Source organism: Chelonia mydas, chromosome 11 (assembly GCF_015237465.2).
Source record: "Chelonia mydas isolate rCheMyd1 chromosome 11, rCheMyd1.pri.v2, whole genome shotgun sequence".
NCBI classification, from domain to species: Eukaryota; Metazoa; Chordata; order Testudines; family Cheloniidae; genus Chelonia; species Chelonia mydas.
Genome location: NC_051251.2, coordinates 18,086,578 through 18,106,608, shown reverse-complemented (window position 1 = coordinate 18,106,608; position 20,031 = coordinate 18,086,578). Strand labels below are relative to the sequence as shown.

The 20,031-nt window shown below is 39.8% G+C and overlaps 1 protein-coding gene across 1 annotated transcript in view; it reads left to right on the top strand.

Moving 5' to 3' along the window:
* TMEM163 (transmembrane protein 163) overlaps nt 1-20,031 on the top strand; it is a 155,116-nt gene that overhangs the window by 60,465 nt on the left and 74,620 nt on the right. The gene's annotated exons all lie outside the window — the stretch shown is intronic.

Genomic DNA, 20,031 nt, shown 5'->3' with positions numbered 1-20,031 from the left:
GTGGTAGTGCTTACGTCATTGAGGGATTTGGGCTGAAGCCTCATTGGTGCAACAGACTGAGCGAGTTCAAAGCCTTTCATCACCGAGAAAGGAAAGCAGTGAACCTGGCACAGCGGGAATAGCAAGCAATACATCTTTGGTTAATATAAAAAAACTATGACAGTATCGCACTTCTAGACTGTAATTATTTTAAGGGGACACTGTCAGGCCCCCAAATTAGGTTTTGTAAAAACAAGCTTTTATAAAACTTTTCCAATACAGATTCAAAAAATTCCATTATACATTGTTTCTTTTTTAAAAATAAATCAGGAAACATCTCCATGAAGTGTTTGCAAATGAAGCATTGCAGCATTGCCTTAATGCCTGGAACCAGGGAGTGACTAGACACTGACTAGAAACGATCCACATTGGCAAGGAGAGAGAAATGCAGAGGGCAAATAAACAGGGAAAGTGATTTAAAATCAAATAGGGGAAAGTAAAATTAGATTTTTTTTCACTTTTAACAATCTAAAGTGTTATTAATATCAGAGAAAATAGTATGATTTTTAAAAATACATGATTGACAACAAAATTCTGAAGTTCTGTTCAGGTTTGTGTGTGCAGCGAAGGACTACTAAAAGTGTCCATCTGACTTTAGAATTAATTATTTGGCAAAAGTCTTTTTCAAGTTGGTCGTCAGTGGCCTACTTTTTCAAAAGTGGCTTGTGATTTTGGGTGCCCAACTTAAGACACCTAAAGGGACCAGATTTTCAGAGGATGGGTGCTCAAAACTTTTTGAAGATCAGCCACCTTGAAGGTGTTTCAAGTTGGGCACCCAAATTCATCTTAAAAATTAAAGCAGGATATTTTGGAGAGAGCAGTGATGTATTTTCCATTAGTGTTAACGGTAGATGCGCTACCCCACTACAAGATTGGTTTAATTACAACTCTGGTTCATTTTAGTTCTGATTCTGAGTTAATCTTAAAATTCCCAGTGGCCTGCAATTTAGAAGGATATTTTTATCTTCATCCACTTTTGTGCTAATAACAGGTTAGCAAAGAAATCTCGGCATAGTCTGAAAAATGGTGATGCTTCACGTAAAGGAACTCCTCCTGTGAGAGAATTTCCAACACAATAAATGAGGTCCCTAACTAACTTTTGTTTTCAAAGTTGCTATGGAGCACATACAGCCAAGTACAGCTTGTTTTAGAATGCATGCTTAAATTGGACAGCTAGAGTATACAGTATATTTTGATATGTGGTTCATTTGGCTTATCTTTTAGTTAGGGAAAATGTAATTAATTAACTGAAGCAGTTATGGCAATATAGTGTCTTGTGATCTGCAGATTAAGGATCCCTACTAATAGACATTGTCATGACTGAGTAGCTGCAAGACAGCCATTACAGTGCATAAATGATTCTTAGATCACAGGCAAGTCTTACACTTTTCCACGGAGGTCTTCCATTTTTTAATTATTACTGTGCTATTACAAAACTATTAACACATACAAAAATCTTAAGCAATACATTTGCATCCAGCCTCTCAATATGTGTGCACAAAACTTGCATTTGCTTGCTTTAACCTAGTAGATTAGATACTTGGTTTTTCTGATTTGTAGATGATTTTATTCAAAGAAAAGGAGTACTTGTGGCACCTTAGAGACTAACCAGTTTATTTGAGCATGAGCTTTCGTGAGCTACAGCTCACTTCATCGGATGCATAGCATATCGTGGAAACTGCAGAAGACATTATATACACACAGAGACCATGAAACAAAACTTCCTCCCACCCCACTCCCCCGCTGGCAACAGCTTATCTAAAGTGATCATCAAGTGGAGCCATTTCCAGCACAAATCCAGGTTTTCTCACCCTTTCCCCCCCCCCCCCCCACACACATACAAACTCAGGAGAGTGAGTTTGTATGTGTGTGTGTGGGGGGGGGGGGGAAGGGTGAGAAAACCTGGATTTGTGCTGGAAATGGCTCTACTTGATGATCACTTTAGATAAGCTGTTGCCAGCGGGGGAGTGGGGTGGGAGGAAGTTTTGTTTCATGGTCTCTGTGTGTATATAATGTCTTCTGCAGTTTCCACGATATGCTATGCATCCGATGAAGTGAGCTGTAGCTCACGAAAGCTCATGCTCAAATAAACTGGTTAGTCTCTAAGGTGCCACAAGTACTCCTTTTCTTTTTACGAATACAGACTAACACGGCTGTTACTCTGAAATTTATTCAAAGAGACTCAGATTGAAAATTAGAGGATGCTTTTGAAAATCTGGCCAGAGTCTAATTTAAAGCCACAGAACAAACTAAATTCAGAGTGAAGGTTTCCATTTTGTCCTAAATTTCTCATAATGGACTAGTGCCCTAGGCTAACTCATTGTGCTACCTTGGTTCTAATGTTGTAAGCTATGTCTAGCTGCATTGTGATCTTTTTACATGTGCCTGTTTCCTCAATGTGATCCTGGTTAGCGGAGTATCTCTGCATTATAATATATAAGATAGGATTGATGACAGGTTGCTATATTTCAGCCCTTACCAATAAATTGCTGAGATTAGAACACTGTTAGAGAGAGAGCTATCCCTGAAGGGCTTGCAATTGCTTCTGGCAATTGTATTTAACTGACAACTACCAGATAGATTATTTCTGTTTTCCTGACAGCTTAAGTTATATTTCATTGTTTATGGATAAAAATGGCTATGCAGGCAATTTCTTTTTTTCCCCTTCTCATTCCTTTTGACTAATTTAGCAGAAATGTCTAGGAATAGTAATTGTCTGTTTAATTATCTCCATAGAAGGTGGCCAGGATTAGTTAAATGAATAATGTCTACAAATGCATTATTAACCTTGTGCAAACTGGAAATGCTTGTTTCCTGCATTATAGCAGCTGTGCTAAAAAATAAGGAAGCCAGAGCTGACATTCTTGATATTTTTAAGGTAAAACACAGGCTAAAATAATACCAAACCAAACAAACAAAACCCCCATCTTTTAGATATTTTAAAGACAAATAATAAAGACATAAAAGAGGGAACAAGTCCAGTAGATTAAAAATCTTTTGCAGACACCTTTTTAGTATAGTAGGGAACAAAAAGTGGTAACTGCTTTACAAGAATTATCCCACACTTCTTCCATCAGGAACAATACTATAATAAAAATGAAGGGTAGGTTGCTTTGTCTGAGGAGTGGGAACTGTCAAGGATTGCTCCTCTTGGAGATTTATATCGGAAGAGTTTACCAGCTATCTTTGCATCCTTACAAAATGAGTTCCATCTGGGAAGCGATCAGCAACAAATATTTCATACAGCTGTAAATGCTCCAATCCTACAATTTACAACACATGAGTGGACTGCTGTGGCCTATGTGCAGGTTTAGTAACCTGCTCACATGTAAATTGCAGGACTGAAGCCTACATATTTAAACTTGAATCTTCCTTTACATTTGTCTGTACATTTTACATGCTATTACTTGGACTATCTAATCTTATTAGTACATTTTAATTTCTTAAATAGAAATGTAAATTAAATGTATGCTTTGATAAAAGATAATAGTAAATATCTTGGACTGGACTACGAGATACGCCACTTGAGTCCAAAGTGAAATGATGACAATTTAAAGTAATTCCAAGAATGTATTCGATCCCTGAACTGCAGGTCAAATGTGACCTACTGGACAAGGAACTATGCTTCTGCAATGCCATAAATATTAGAAATTGTTGGTCAGCTAGCATAGAAATAGTATGGAAATATAAAATTACCAACTGACTTAGAACAATAGTATATCATTTTTCTCTGGGCTTCTCTACATGGAGAAGTTGACTGGCAGAACTGTAGTGGTATAATTATACTGCTAAATCTGTGCTGGAATAACTCCCCAGGTGGACACTTTATTTTGGAATAAAATTGTTTCTGCTTTGGAATTACAGGCAGTAATCGACTTTACGATGTTCGAGTTATGATGAACGGCACTTATGATACTTCTGCATTGACACCCTGATTTGACTTACGACCATAGGTTTCGAGTTTATGACGCTCGATCCTGCAATGGAGTAGATTGTGGTTCCGAGTTACAACGTTCTGACTTCTGATGCAATTGTAAGGAATCAATTGTGTCATAAGTCTGAGGACTGCCTGTATACCACTGTAGCACTGCTATTCAACTTCATCGTGTAGTCAAGCCTGTTAATACAGAGGCCAATAAAGTATTTTAATAAATGAATTGCAATTGATCTGGGTTGTGCTAAGACACTGATCCTTAGAGGGAGGGAACTCTCTTGTCCCATTTTTAAAAGTTGGTTATCTATTATGACAGGTTTCAGAGTAACAGCCGTGTTAGTCTGTGTTCGCAAAAAGAAAAGGAGTACTTGTGGCACCTTAGAGACTAACCAATTTATTTGAGCATAAGCTTTCGTGAGCTACAGCTCACTTCATCGGATGCATACTGTGGAAAGTATACAAGATCTTTTTATACACACAAAGCATGAAAAAATGGGTGTTTACCACTACAAAAGGTTTTCTCTCCCCCCACCTCACTCTCCTGCTGGTAATAGCTTCTCTAAAGTGATCACTCTCCTTACAATGTGTATGATAATCAAGTTGGGCCATTTCCAGCACAAATCCAGGGTTTAACAAGAACGTCTGGGGGGGAGGGGGTAGGAAAAACAAGGGGAAATAGGTTACCTTGCATAATGACTTATCATTCAGGATAGGCTGTAGAGCCTTAATAATGCGTTGGAGGGGTTTTAGTTGGGGCTGAAGGTGACGGCTAGTGGCGTTCTGTTATTTTCTTTGTTAGGCCTGTCCTGTAGTAGGTGACTTCTGGGAGCTCTTCTGGCTCTGTCAATCTGTTTCTTCACTTCCGTTGGTGGGTATTGTAGTTGTAAGAATGCTTGATAGAGATCTTGTAGATGTTTGTCTCTGTCTGAGGGGTTGGAGCAAATGCGGTTGTATCGCAGAGCTTGGCTGTAGACAATGGATCGTGTGGTGTGGTCAGGGTGAAAGCTGAGTAGAGTAGGGGCGTTAGGGGACGAGAGCTGAGGAAGCGTTTTTCTAAGTCAGCCATAAAAATGTTGGCATACTGTGGGGCCATGCTGGTACCCATAGCAGTGCTACTCTACTTGTGCTATATTGATGACATCTTCATCATCTGGACCCATGGAAAAGAAGCCCTTGAGGAATTCCACCATGATTTCCACAATTTCCATCCCACCATCAACCTCAGCCTGGTCCAGTCCACACAAGAGATCCACTTCCTGGACACTACAGTGCTAATAAATGATGGTCACATAAACACCACCCTATACCGGAAACCTACTGACCGCTGTTCCTACCTACATGCCTCCAGCTTTCACCCTGACCACACCACATGATCCATTGTCTACAGCCAAGCTCTGCGATACAACCGCATTTGCTCCAACCCCTCAGACAGAGACAAACACCTACAAGATCTCTATCAAGATCAAAACCCCTCCAACACATTATTAAGGCTCTACAGCCTATCCTGAAGGATGACCCAACACTCTCACAAATCTTGGGAGATAGGCCAGTCCTTGCCTACAGACAGCCCCCCAACCTGAAGCAAATACTCACCAGCAACCACATACCACACAACAGAACCACTAACCCAGGAACCTATCCTTGCAACAAAGCCCGTTGCCAACTGTGCCCACATATCTATTCAGGGGACACCATCACAGGGCCTAATAACATCAGCCATCAGAGGCTCGTTCACCTGCACATCCACCAATGTGATATATGCCATCATGTGCCAGCAATGCCCCTCTGCCATGTACATCGGTCAAACTGGACAATCTCTACGTAAAAGAATAAATGGACACAAATCAGATGTCAAGAATTATAACATTCATAAAACAGTCAGAGAACACATCAATCTCTCTGGTCATGCGATTACAGACATGAAAGTTGCGATATTACAACAAAAAAACTTCAAAACCAGACTCCAGCGAGAGACTGTTGAATTGGAATTCATTTGCAAATTGGATACAATTAACTTAGGCTTGAAGAGAGACTGGGAATGGCTAAGTCATTATGCAAGGTAACCTATTTCCCCTTGTTTTTTCTACCCCCCCCCCCTCAGATGTTCTTGTTAAACCCTGGATTTGTGCTGGAAATGGCCCACCTTGATTAGCATACACATTGTAAGGAGAGTGATCACTTTAGATAAGCTATTACCAACAGGAGAGTGAGTTTGTGTGTGTGTGGGGGGGGAGAAAACCTGGATTTGTGCTGGAAATGGCCCAACTTGATTATCATACACATTGTAAGGAGAGTGATCACTTTAGAGAAGCTATTACCAGCAGGAGAGTGAGGTGGGGGGAGAGAAAACCTTTTGTAGTGGTAAACACCCATTTTTTCATGCTTTGTGTGTATAAAAAGATCTTGTATACTTTCCACAGTATGCATCCGATGAAGTGAGCTGTAGCTCACGAAAGCTTATGCTCAAATAAATTGGTTAGTCTCTAAGGTGCCACAAGTACTCCTTTTCTTTTTGTTATCTATTATGGTAGTAATATACTTATTTCATAGATGAGGAAACTGAGAACCCAGTGATTTACCAAGACCACAGACAATCTCTTGAACACTAAAGTCCCTGGACCAGATTCTTGAATGTCTGAGCTCTTTAAACATGACAGTTTCTTCCTTGTGGGGCGCCCGTACCTCAAGGCTAGTTGTAAAGTCTCTGTCTTGTTCTGTTTGAGGGTTATTATATGAAGAAAATCCTGTTTTAAAATTCTTTATGATTGTGGAAACACTTTCAATAGCTAAAAAATACTTAATATTTAACAAAGAAAATCTCTATTTTGGAAAAAAAATAAAAGGATTAACTTGTAGGACATTCCGGGGCGCAATTGAGACCAGCCAGGAGCTGTGTCACCAATTGTCCTGCAACCTGGGGTAACTCTCAGTGCATTTCTGCTGTAGCTCCAAACCTATGCTGCTCACAAACAGCCAAGTAGCATGCAGGTCATACCCTGAGTGTCTGTGTATAGCCCCAGCCCTGTTCCGGCAGCTCTGAGTCCAGGAGCCTGTTGGCAAACACTGGCCACCTTCTGGCTTGCAGCAGCCTTGGTTACTACTTGCAGGGTGACCCCAACACACATTCAGTCCTGGATTTTGCCCCCAAAACATATGTTCTGCCCTGTCCAGCTCTCTGCTAGACAATCCAGGTATATTAGGTCCATTGCCCCTCCAAGGGTATCAACATACAACAGTCTTCTACCTTAAATGGAGTTACCCAAACAATTCACCACACTGGATTAAAGAATATAACAAGTTAATTTACCTACAAAGAGAGAGATTTTAAGTGAGTACAAGTGATGAGGCATTACAGTCAGAAATGGTTACAAGAAAAATAAACTGCTTTCTAAACTTAAACTAGACTTGGTTTAAGGTGAAGTCCCTCACCACATGTTTCCAGTAACATTGCTGACCAAACTCTCAGGTCAGGATCTGCTCCCAAATCCAATAGCTGTTTCCTTTGTCTTCCTAGGAGACATATGGGTAGGGAGAGAGAACTTGGGGTGGGTTTGCCCCTCGTTTTTATAGTTAAGTCACTCTTTGAAATGCATGTTTCTGAGGCTTACTCCTCTTTAAAGTTCATTCCCACTGTGAGGACAGAGACAAGGAGGTTGGTGGTGAAAGAGATTTCATGCTGTTGTGTGCTAAGATGCAGATCTGTTTGTTCCTGATCCCCTTCCATGCCAAAGAATGGCCACTTGATAGCTGATGCCCCATCAGCTTTTATGGCACCTGGTTAGAGGTGTTAACTTGTCCTTATCTTTGAGAAACATGTTTACCCACTCCCCAGACTTGTCTGGTAAACACAGTTGAGTCATGATTTCAGGTTATGTTCATAACCTTACATATACTGTTGCCATATTTCACCATGATATTATTGACCAGCACGTTATTAGTTTTCAAAGATACCTTATAAGGCATATTCTGTACAAAGATTATTACAATAGCATGTAGTGTGTGAATGCAGGGGTGCATTCCTCGTTTGCCATTTAAAGCGGGAAGGGAGCTTGTGATTAGGTGAAAAAAGAGACACTGACATTTAGGGCAAGAGTGGAAGCTTGAGATATTTTCTTTCCGATAATCACTAACATGTAATATGAAGCTAAATGTCATGAAAGTGAATTTCCTCTGGTCCTTTCTTAGTAAGTTGTGTTTCACTCTTTGTGTGTTCCTCAAAGCATTGTGGAGAAATGTAAATTTAACTCAGCGCATTTTTCATCACAATGTCCAAACAGCCAACAGCCTTTGTGTTAGTAAGGACCACTGTTACATTAATTCTATCAACAGCAAAGGACTCAATTGTGGCATTAGCCACTAGCTAGTGCAAGAGGTGGTGAGGAACTGCACCACCCCAGGGGTGGAGAGAAACCAGTCATTCCCAGAGCTCCAAGGCAAATGGGGGAGCATGCCTGCTGTATAATCCCAATGGATGGTACCTGGCTGCTTCTGCTGGCAGGTGCAGAGAAGTGGTGGATCATGCTGCACTGCTTATGGGCTCTAGGAGGAACAGCTATTGTGGCTGTCCCTTTCACTGGAGCTTCTTGTGCTCTCTGATCCACCTTGCACATCTATGCAGAGACCAGTCACAGTTGGGCTCAAAGCTAGGTAGTGAACTTGGATTTCCAAGTCACAAATACCTGTTATTCAAGGAGAGGTATTGGGCAAAAGCATCTCACACTTTAGTCTACCTTAAATTCTCCTGACAGATTTCCAGTTGGCGCCAGTGGGATTTTTGGATAAAATTGAGGGAGGAAAGAGCTCATCAGATAAGAATCCAACTGGAATATTAAGTGCAGTATCAGTCTGTCTATGACATATCCTCTATTGAGGGCCATATCATGAGTCTGCACTTTTATGATGCTGGTAGTGGGTCTGTAATAGATCTTTTTTGCAGTTATTCTGTGTGTTAACTTTTGTATACCCCAACTGAGACACCATAAAACAGCAGGGTGCAGGTGTTCAGCGCTTTCTGAAAATCAGACCCTTTCAGGTATCCCAAGTTGGGTGTGCAAAAAGTGAGGCACCCAAAATAAAATCACTAGTCAGCTTTAACAGTGTTGACCAATGCACATATCACTCCCACTACAATTGGTCTGAAGAGGTAACAATGGGCTCAGCAATCTGAAAATGAGCTTTGGCAAAGAACTTAGAACATGCTGGTGAGAAGAGCAGTAGTAGATTTGCATTAGCCACATGAAATATTAAGACCAATCATTTTCAATAATATAACCTTACACGTTACATAAGAACGGCCATACTGGGTCTGACCAAAGGTCCATCCAGCCCAGTATCCTGTCTACCAACAGTGGCCAATGCCAGGTGCCCCAGAGGGAGTGAACCTAATAGGTAATGATCTAGTGATCTCTTTCCTGCCATCCATCTCCACCCTCTGACAGACAGAGGCTAGGGACACCATTCCTTGCCCATCCTGGCTAATAGCCATTAATGGACTTAACCTCCATGAATTTATCCAGTTCTCTTTTAAACCCTGTTATAGTCCTAGCCTTCACCATCTCCTCAGGCAAGGAGTTCCACAGGTTGACTGTGTGCTGAGTGAAGAAGAACTTCCTTTTATTTGTTTTAAACCTGCTACCCATTAATTTCATTTGGTGGCCCCTAGTTCTTATATTATGGGAACCAGTAAATAACTTTTCCTTATTCACTCTCTCCACACCACTCATGATTTTATATATCTCTATCATATCCCCCCTTAGTCTCCTCTTTTCCAAGCTGAAAAGTTCTAGCCTCTTTAATCTCTCCGCATATGGGACCCGTTCCAAAGCCCTAATAAGTTTAGTTGCCCTTTTCTGAACCTTTTCTAATGCCAGTATATCTTTTTTGAGATGAGGGGACCACGTCTGTATGCAGTATTCAAGATGTGGGCGTACCATGGATTTATATAAGGGCAATAAGATATTCTCCATCTTATTCTCTATCCCCTTTTTAATGATTCCTAACATCCCGTTTGCTTTTTTGACTGCCGCTGCACACTGCGTGGACGTCTTCAGAGAACTATCCATGATGACTCCAAGATCTTTCTCCTGATTAGTTATAGCTAAATTAGCCCCCATCATATTGTATGTATAGTTGGGGTTATTTTTTCCAATGTGCATTACTTTACATTTATCCACATTAAATTTCATTTGCCATATTGTTGCCCAATCACTTAGTTTTGTGATTATACAAACATTATAAATTAAACTGCAAAACAGGATAAATTTTTAGCATTTATGATCTATTTCAGCACTTAGTGAAATATGCAAGTAGTGGTGAATTTCATCATCAAAGGGAGAACGTGTTTTGATTTTCAGAAAATTTTGAAATGCTCCAGGATTGAAGACATGACACTTAACAGCTGCTAGGCTGTGGGAATGCCTTAAAGAATATGCAGAACATTCCTAATTTACACTTCCAGGAAACTGCTCTTATTTGAGATATGAACGGTATTTCACTAAGGTTTATAACTGGGTACCGTTTAAAATGTTGACATGTACCATTCACAGTAGCTAAAGTTTGTATTAATTAATAAATGTTAAAAAAAAGTGCTTTGAACATGCAAAACATCATAAAAGTGCAAATTATTGTTAAACTTGCCAAGGTATTTGGTATCTATTTTAAATATAAGGAATACTGCAGTAAAAGCAAACAGTGCAGAAATGGCAGGATTTTATTTATACCTACCATCGTTCAGTGCGCTATGACCACCTTTTGAGATATACTAGTTTGTTTATGGTAAAAAATATTTCCCACTAATATAGAACCTACGGGTCTCAAGAAACTTTATATATGGGGGAAATGGAGTCAAAGAAATATTAAAGGAGTTGTCAAAGGTTATACAGGGAGTCAATATAATAAGTGGGAATGGAACACAACTGTCCTGACTCCTAATCCCCTTTTCTAATTGCTATATTGCAGTCTCTCTTCCGAGGCAGCATGTGCAAGTGGCTTAATGCATGGCATTAGGAGTCAGGAAACTTGTTACTATTTCTTAATTATGGTATGGGCAATGGCCTTGCCACATCTCTCAACCTCTCTGTTCCTCAATTTCCTCATCTGTAAAATGAGGAGCATAGTTATAATTAAGATTTATTTTTGAAGCACCTACCAAAATTCTTGGCAAACATTGAAATATACACAACTAAAGAATAAATATCAATTAAAAAAAAGACTAGCTGATACTCCTCAAAGTGAATCACATCCCTCCAAATGTACAATCCCCATTGAGTCAAGCCCTTCATAAATATAACATCTAGCTTCAGACGATTCCATATCTCTTACACTGCTCTATCTAAAAAAGACAGCAAAATAGAAGTGGCCTTGTCACCTGAAGGTCATCACGACCAAGCTTTGTCAGAACAAAGGGTCTGAGTCCAGTTCTGAGGACTCTTCAGAGAGAACGCCATGCCACAGTATCCTATCTTTAAACCAGAGGGGATGTTAGCTTGAGTGATCCACTGAGCCATATTGCCACAGTAACACTGGGGAGTATCTCTTTCATGTAGCCAAGTCCTGAGCCATTTACTATAGGGTTTTATAGGTGCACTCCCTGCCCTTTCCCTTTGAAAATGTTTATTATTGTCACACTGGTCATAGTAAGACAGGTTTCAGAGTAACAGCCGTGTTAGTCTGTATTCGTAAAAAGAAAAGGAGTACTTGTGGCACCTTAGAGACTAATGCATCCGATGAAGTGAGCTGTAGCTCACGAAAGCTCATGCTCAAATAAACTGGTTAGTCTCTAAGGTGCCACAAGTACTCCTTTTCATAGTAAGACAGAGACTCTTTTGATCACAAGTTTATATATTAAAGCTCATATGCTTGTCGAATAAAAGGCATCACAATACTTGGCATGTTCATATTTGTTTTTAATTACAAAGGTGTCTGTATAACCATGGGCTCAGTGGAATGATGTATATGGATTGTAACCATTCATACTGGGAAATTATGGATTTTACATTCAAGAGCCTAATTCAGTAAGGCACTTAAGCGCATGTTTAATGTTGACATCAATGAGACTTAAGCATGTGTTTTAGGGTTTTGTTGAATCTGTATCTAAATTCTTACACATGATAGAAACCCACCAATTATGATAACTTTAAATAACTCTAGGAGACATCCAGCCTCAGTAGACTTACCCCAGAGCTAAATTTGGCCTCACGTTATTTAAAGAACTGTATCTGGGGTACAACATTGTCAAAATATTAGCATAATGAAACCTGGAACCTACAGATTTCAGTGATGGGAGTAGTTGTACAGACTGAAAGCATGCTAGTTGGGTAGGTTGGACATCAGATGCTTTCTAAAAATGACAAAAATTTCTATTAATATGTCTGTGTATTCTTCACTAGCTTTCCAGAATCAAAACAAAGTGCATGCTACAAAAGGCAGGTTTTTATTATACTCAGACATATGTGGTAAATGACAAGGTTGAATATATCCTGTCTTGATTTACACCCTGTACACTCCGTTTAGTCAATCAAGCTACATAGGATATAAGTCATGGCAGACTTGGCTCCCTGTATATACACTTGTAGAAAAACAGCATTGTTACACTTGCATGAGTTTGAGAGACTCTGTAGCTGAAGAATCAAGCAATGACAGGCTCATTACTGGCACTTCAGAAGTCTGTCTCTCTTTTTTATATCATTGAGATATCCAGTATTATGTAGACAATTTGATAATTAGATTTTAGAACACTAGAAAATTATTATAATTTTTTAAAAGTATTTAGTCCTTTTAACAGAACAGCGGATACCTTATTTAAATTCTTTGTGTCTATAGTGCTGCATATAAATAATAATTAACAAATAAGGCACATTTAAAACCATAATTAGAAGTTAGGACAAAGTGAAAAAATGAACTCTGAATCAAGAAGTCTGGAACTCAAAGCCTAGATGAAAATACCTGTAGGTAATGGCACTGATCCGATATGTACGATGTTTCTGTTGCATCAAAAATCTTCTCAACCTAGATTTGTCATCATAGAACAATGTTTTCTGAACCTGCTCTATTTAAGGATAATAAAAAGCAAAATACCATATATTCCCCTCTGTGACACAAGAGCCTGCCACTGTAGTATGTGAAAGGAGGATTTAGTTCACACATTGGATAAATGATTCATCATTGGTACAGACTACAGAGCCTGCCCTAAATAATTTAAGTCATAGGCACTTTCAGTGCTGCTGGGATTCTGCCACAGCTGCATCTGGAGCTAGAGTTTCAGTGCACAATCCCATTAGGAGCAAAAGAAAACTTTCTTTAATAGCATGCTGGGCTGAAATGTCATTGCCCTGGCTAAGTCGAGGGACCCTATCTCCTGAGTACACCTGCTGTTATTTATACCTGTGCATTCAAAATCATTGAGGTTGTCCCAGTGTAACTGAGAGGAGAGATGGACTGTCTGTTATATGCCTTTGTAGGTTTTACTCTTCAAAATGGATGCACATGTAGTTAACTTAACTGGTCATCTGTTCTAAATGCATGATCAGGGTCTAAGTGTCATAAAAAGATTTAGAGAGCCTTTCTCTAGTAGGGGGAAAACCCAGCTATCCTGCCTTTAAGGAGACAAGTTACACAGCAGCTTTGTCACTAATTTCTTGCATTTCTGATTAGTATGTACATAAGCACAGTATAAATGTCATATTAAGCAGATTCAGCTGTTTCATTAGTTTTATTGGCCAGCTCATTCAAGAAATACTGGCTCTCAGATGCAGACCACGTTCATCCCTGTACAAGTTATTAGCACTATTCATTCTCTCACTCAGATTGTTGCACATTCCTAATATACAAACTCCATTACTCTGGGCCCAGGTCTGTTATCTTGTAGAGAGTCAACTTCTGTCCATGTGTTCCTGTATCATGAAAAGAAAGAAAAAAAAAAGGACAGATGGAAAATAATAGTAATAATGTTATTTATAGAGCACCCCACCACCACGAAGCTGGTGTGCTGAACAACAGAGGCTGTAGTAGAGTACGTCTCTCCTAAAACACAAACATAAAAAGAAGTGATGGGGGTCCAATGTCAAAATTGGAAAGAAAGATATTGAAAAGGAAGGTAATAAATGCAAGTCCAACTGTGGTTTTTCTGGAAACACCTTTGGGGGTAAAAATGCTTTAAGATTTTATTTTAAAAGTAATGAAGAACAAAATGAGAGTACAAGAAGGAGAGACATTTTACATCATTGTGCACACTGTAGCAAACTATGATTGCCGGCTGACTTCAAACGCAGTGGAGGGATCTTAAAAAGCAACTAGTGGATAAGTGCACATAACCATCAGGAGGAAAATCAAGGAGTGAACCTTGAATGCACGTAGCATTCAAACCCATCAGGGTTTAAAAACCAGCTGTGTTGATTTAAAGTCAGTCCATATTAAATGCTTCATAATGTGACCATGATAGCTTGAACCAGTGAGCAGATGCTGATAAGGCCTCAACTGGAATATTGTGTCCAGTTCTGGGTGCTACATTTCAGAAAGATGTGGACAAATTGGAGAAAGTCCAGAGAAGAGCAACAAAAATGATTAAAGGTCTAGACAACATGAACTATAAGAGAAGATTGAAAAAAATGGGTTTGTTTAGTCTGGAGGCAAGAAGACAGAGAGGACATGAGAACAGTTTTCAAGTACATAAAAGTTGTTATAAGGAGGAGGGTGAAAAATTGTTCTCCTTAACCTCTGAGGACAGGACAAGAAGCAGTGGGTTTAAATTGCAGCAAGGGAGGTTTAGGTTGGACATTAGAAAAAATGTCCTAACTGTCAGGGTGGTGAAGCACTGGAATAAATTGTCTAGGAAGGTTGTGGAAGCTCCATTATTGGAGATTTTTAAGAGCAGATTAGAAAAAAAACCTGTCAGGAATGGTTTAGATAATACTTAGTCCTGCCATGAGTGCAGGGGACTGGACTAGATGACCTCTGGAGGTCCCTTCCAGTCCTATACTTGTATGATTCTGTATTGTCAACAAGCTGCAAGTGATAAGGCAGCCCTGAGAAGAGAGAATGAATCAAGCCTGACGGTCTTTAGGCACATGTCACTGGATGAAATGAAACTGCAGCTGGTGCAAATTGAGTAATTAAAATAAAGCACTTTTGTTCCATGTCCAAACACATCGGGCTTTTAATGGGGCAAGGCCTCATCAGAAGTGATGCCAGAGTTCTGAACCTGATTTGCTACTTCTAGAGCAACTCCTCAGTGAACAAAGATACCAAGGGGCAGTGAGAGGCTTCTCATAGGGATAGTTCTCCACCCAGCACTAAGGCTTCTACTTTCTGAGGGTTGAGGATGAGATGGCTCCAGTAGATCCATTTAGCAATATATATCCTTCATGTAGTTCTCCAGAGACCAGTCTCACGGACCAACAGGACAGGGAGGGAGGCAGTCATGCTTTCAGTATCCTGATGACATTCAACCGAGGAATGAGAAGACTGAGCCATTCATAAGAACAAAAGAATGGCCATACTGGGTCAGACCAAAGGTCCATCTAGCCCAGTATCCTATTTTCTGACAGCGGCCAGTGCCAGGTGCCCCAGAGGGAAAGAACAGAACAGGTAATCATCAAGTGATCCATCCCCTGTCACCCAGTCCCAGTTTCTGGCAAACAGAGGCTAGGGACACCATCCCTGCCCATCCTGGCTAATAGCCATTGATGGACTTATCCTCCATGAACATATCTAGCTCTTTTTTGAACCCTGCTATAGTCTTGGCCTTCACAACATGCTCTGGCAAGGAGTTCCACAGGTTGACTGTGCGTTGTGTGGAAAAAGAAAACCCTTCCTTTTGTTTGTTTTAAACCTCCTGCCTATTAATTTCATTTGGTGACCCCTAGTTCTTGTGTTATGAGAAGTAGTAAATAGCACTTCCTTATTTACTTTCTCCACACCAGTCATGATTTTATAGACCTTTATCATATCCCCTCTTAGTTGTCTCTTTTCCAAGCTGAAAAGTCCCAGTCTTATTAATCTCTCCTCATATGGAAGCTGTTCCATTCCCCTGTTCATTTTTGTTGCCCTTTTCTGAAGGGCATACATGCTCCATCTTCTTGTCTTTCCTCTGAACCTCTCTTCCCTCCCCTTCCCAGCAGCCATCACTTGAAGACAGAAGAATGGTTTATGAGACTGGAAGAGCAGCATTTTGTGAGGAAAAATACAGCAGAATATTAAGCAGGAGGTGCTCATCCTCTTCCTCAGAATCACCTATACATTGCACTCACTGTACCTGTACATACTATAATAGTTTCAGCTCTGGCTCCATCAACTATGAACTCTTGAGTGGCCCTGGAAATTGCTATTGACACAGCTGCCTTGGGGCTGTCTACCTTGTGCTTGTCCCATTTCAAATAGGCTGCCCTTAGACATGTGGCTTTTCATGTAGATGAGACTAGCTGTGCTGGAGAGACTGATATGCAGGCTTTACTGTTCTCCTGTACTCAACTTCATATTTCTCAATGTTGCATCCACTGAAGTGTCTCAGAAGAGGTTTTTTGTATATGGAGGGAGTTCTGGCATGCAGATTGATGGGAACTCTGACATTATATTTTCTGTATCAGGCCATTGATTTACCTTCCAGGCACACATCCACTAACTTGTTTTTACATTGCTAGATATTGACTTATACAGGGATTTGCACCTTGGATGCACCATCCCACTCTGCTGCCACATCTGTTTTGTTCCCCTGTGGGACGTGCCGATGCAGGGACGGGACCGCTAGGGCAGTGCAATAGAAGATGAGGAGTAACTAAAACAGCTCCACTTCTACCCAGCTTTGCTTCCTTTGGCAGCCTCCCATTTTCCAGGATGCTAGATCTGGGTAAGGAGTAATTTTCCCATCTGAAAATGTTTGAGATATCAAAAAGTCCCCCATCCTGAATTGGGTAAAAAAGTCAAAATCTCAAAAAATTTTGCAAACCAAAATCCATTATTTTTAATTCATCTCAATCAAAATGTTGTTTCAATAATTTTGAAATACTCTGTTTCAATTTAGACTTGTTTTTCTTTAGTCTTTTTTAGGTTAAATTCTCTAACATTTCAAAATGAAAAGTCTGTGTGACTCGAAAAACAAACTTTCTGGTTTGAAATTTACAGGCAATGTTTGAGTTGGAGATTAATTGGAACTGACCCTGTTTTGCTAACAGTTTTGATTTCAACAAATCAGCATTTTTCGGTGAAAAACACAGTTCATCAAAAAACTCCTGACCAGCTCGCAGTAAGCCTCCTTTCCCAAGACAACCCCCATCACCAGATACAATCTTTGGGCTTGTCTACACTGGCACATTAAATTGGCACTGCTGCGATCAACATAAGACATAAGTCGACGGCAGAGTGCTCTCCTGTCGACTTCAGTACTCCACCTCCCTAAGAGGCAGAACCTAAGTCAGCGAGAGAACATCTGTAGATACTGCGTTAGGTCAATGATTTTTTCACACCCCGGAGTGACATAACTTACATCGACTTAAGCAGCAGTATAGATCAGGCCTTTATGTTGCACATACATCATTCTCTTTTGGGGTGTGAAGAGAAAGAAAGAGGAGAGAGAGATCCAGGTAAAAGGGAGGATGAGGAGAAAAGTAACACAAGAACTAGCAGTCACCAAATGAAATTAATGAGCAGGAGGTTTAAAACAAACAAAAGGAAGTATTTTTTCACACAATGCACAGTCAACCTGTGGAACTCCTTGCCAGAGGATATTGTGAAGGCCAAGACTATAACAGGGTTCAAAAAAGAACTAGATAAGTTCATGGAGGACAAGTCCATTAATGGCTATTAGCCAGGATGGGCAGGGATGGTGTCCTTAGCTTCTGTTTGCTAGAAGCTGGGAATGGGGATGGATCACTTGATGATTACCTGTTCTATTCATTTCCTCTGGGGCACCTGGCATTGGCCACTGTCAGAAGACAGGATACTGGGTTAGATGGACCTTTGGTCTTACCCAGTATGGCCGTTCTTATGTTCTTAAGTATAGGCAAAAAGATTGGTTGGGGAGGAAGGAATGGCTGATTGTGTATGATGGAGGTAGGAGGTAGACCTAAGACAGAATGAGAGTTGAAGGAGCGAAAGAGAAAGGGAAAACAAGAATGAAAGAACCACACCAAGATAGAAAGGAGAGGAAAAAGTAGAATGGAGGGAAAAGAAAAAGAAGAAAGAATAAATCTTAGAGGCACAAAATTCAGCAATTGGTTGTTAATATAAATCTTAAAATAAAAAGCTTACTATTGATTTATTATTCCTGCCTCTAAGCAATGCTATTTCTTTAGAATGAGTAGGGGTTGGTTACCAGGAGAGTTAAAGGCCTGTACAATGGCTTTGTCCCATTATATTTAGCCACTCACTAATTCGCTATTTTTAGTATTTGCAAGAGCTGTTCCCAACTCAACAAGTTTCTGAAAGGAGCCCTGCTAGAAGCAAGGATGGACATCTTTTAGTTACAGTTGGCCCTGAGGACCTCAGCATTTTTAGATGCTTTTATGACTGGTTCTGCATGCTTCGCTGCTTTGTACTGTACGTGATGTTTGCTTGTCTCTTGCTTGACTGGGCTGAAGGTTTATCCCATTGCTGTGTTTCTCCCCCACCCCCCTTGACGGTTTGAATGTCCATTAAATCAATGGTCATTTAAAAATGTTTAACAGCATATGTCTGCCAGCTAAGGGCAGGCTGAGATGAGGGGCTAAATTCATTTATAGAGCTATATTGTACCTAGTGAATTACACCAGGGATGAATCTAGCTTAGAGCCTTCGAAATACCTGAAAATTGAAAATATGTTGTTCAAACTGTTAAATACAAAACCAAAATATAGTAATGTATTGTGCACGTTTGCAAAAATTCTCTCATGGAAATATAGCAGCTTGAAAGACAAGGAGAGGCAAGGAATCTCTGACTCGAACATTTTAAATAAGCAGGTGGAGAAAAGTGCATCATAAGCAGGTAGCTCTCAAATAAAATAAGATACATTTGTGGAGTAAATCATATTCTTTTAACAGCCCTTAAATTTTAACAAAGAACTCTACATTCACTTTAGAAAGAGGGAGGATGATCTCGTGGTTAAGGAATAGGAATGGAAATCAGAAGACCTAGGCCAAAATTTCTCAACTGGAGTGCCAGAAATTAAGCACCTAAATCCATATTTATTCACAAATCAGGATTGATTTTTTTTTAACCATCTGATCAGATCTAATTATTACATTTTATGAAGGCATCTGTATTTAATTGGGTTAGGGTCATTGTAGGTGTCTGATTAGGGCAGAACTTGCCTCTAGGTGTGAAGAGTATCTCTTGGGTATTTTGCTTAGGTTATTTAATTCATTGAGAAATGAACATGTCATAATAATGGGATTGATTATATACTTAGAAGACAGCCTTTAGTTTCTTTGCAAAATAAAGTCTACGGTTAAGAGGAAATACTTGACCTTTTTCGGTTACCGTGATAAATAGTAACATTTCAGTGACCTTTGTTGTTCGTCTCTTGTGAGAGACAGCTACCTAGTGATGTGCAGATACTTATCTTAGCCACTTTCCCCAAGATTGGTAACAATTTCAATAACATCCCCCCTGTTATTTAAAGAAGTTGTTGTTGTCATGGTTAAATACATTAGCATTCCAGTTATTAGATGGAACAATGGGCTAAATCATTAGCCTTTTGCCTCTGAATATTGGTCCATATTTAGATCACAAATTAAATTAGTTTTTTGGTTTCAGTCGAACAGTCCACATCACAAAGCCAGTATGTTATGTGATGCCTTGCACACTCTGTCTGAAAGAAGAGCAGGATTAGATTAGCAAAGATTAAGATCTAGTAGCAGAGCTAGGTGATGGAAGATTGCACCTGTCAGAGCTATGCCTGCCCTTAATCAGTGCTGTTGGTCTCCATTGCTATCATGAAAACAAAAGTAGAGTTAATGCAAAAACAAAATTCAGAAGACATACTTAACATTTCATCTTTTAGCATAAAGATTCTAAACCTATCTGCATCAAGAGGAAGTGGATTAGAGTGCCTACCACTGAACTGATGCTCTATAAATAACACGTAAGA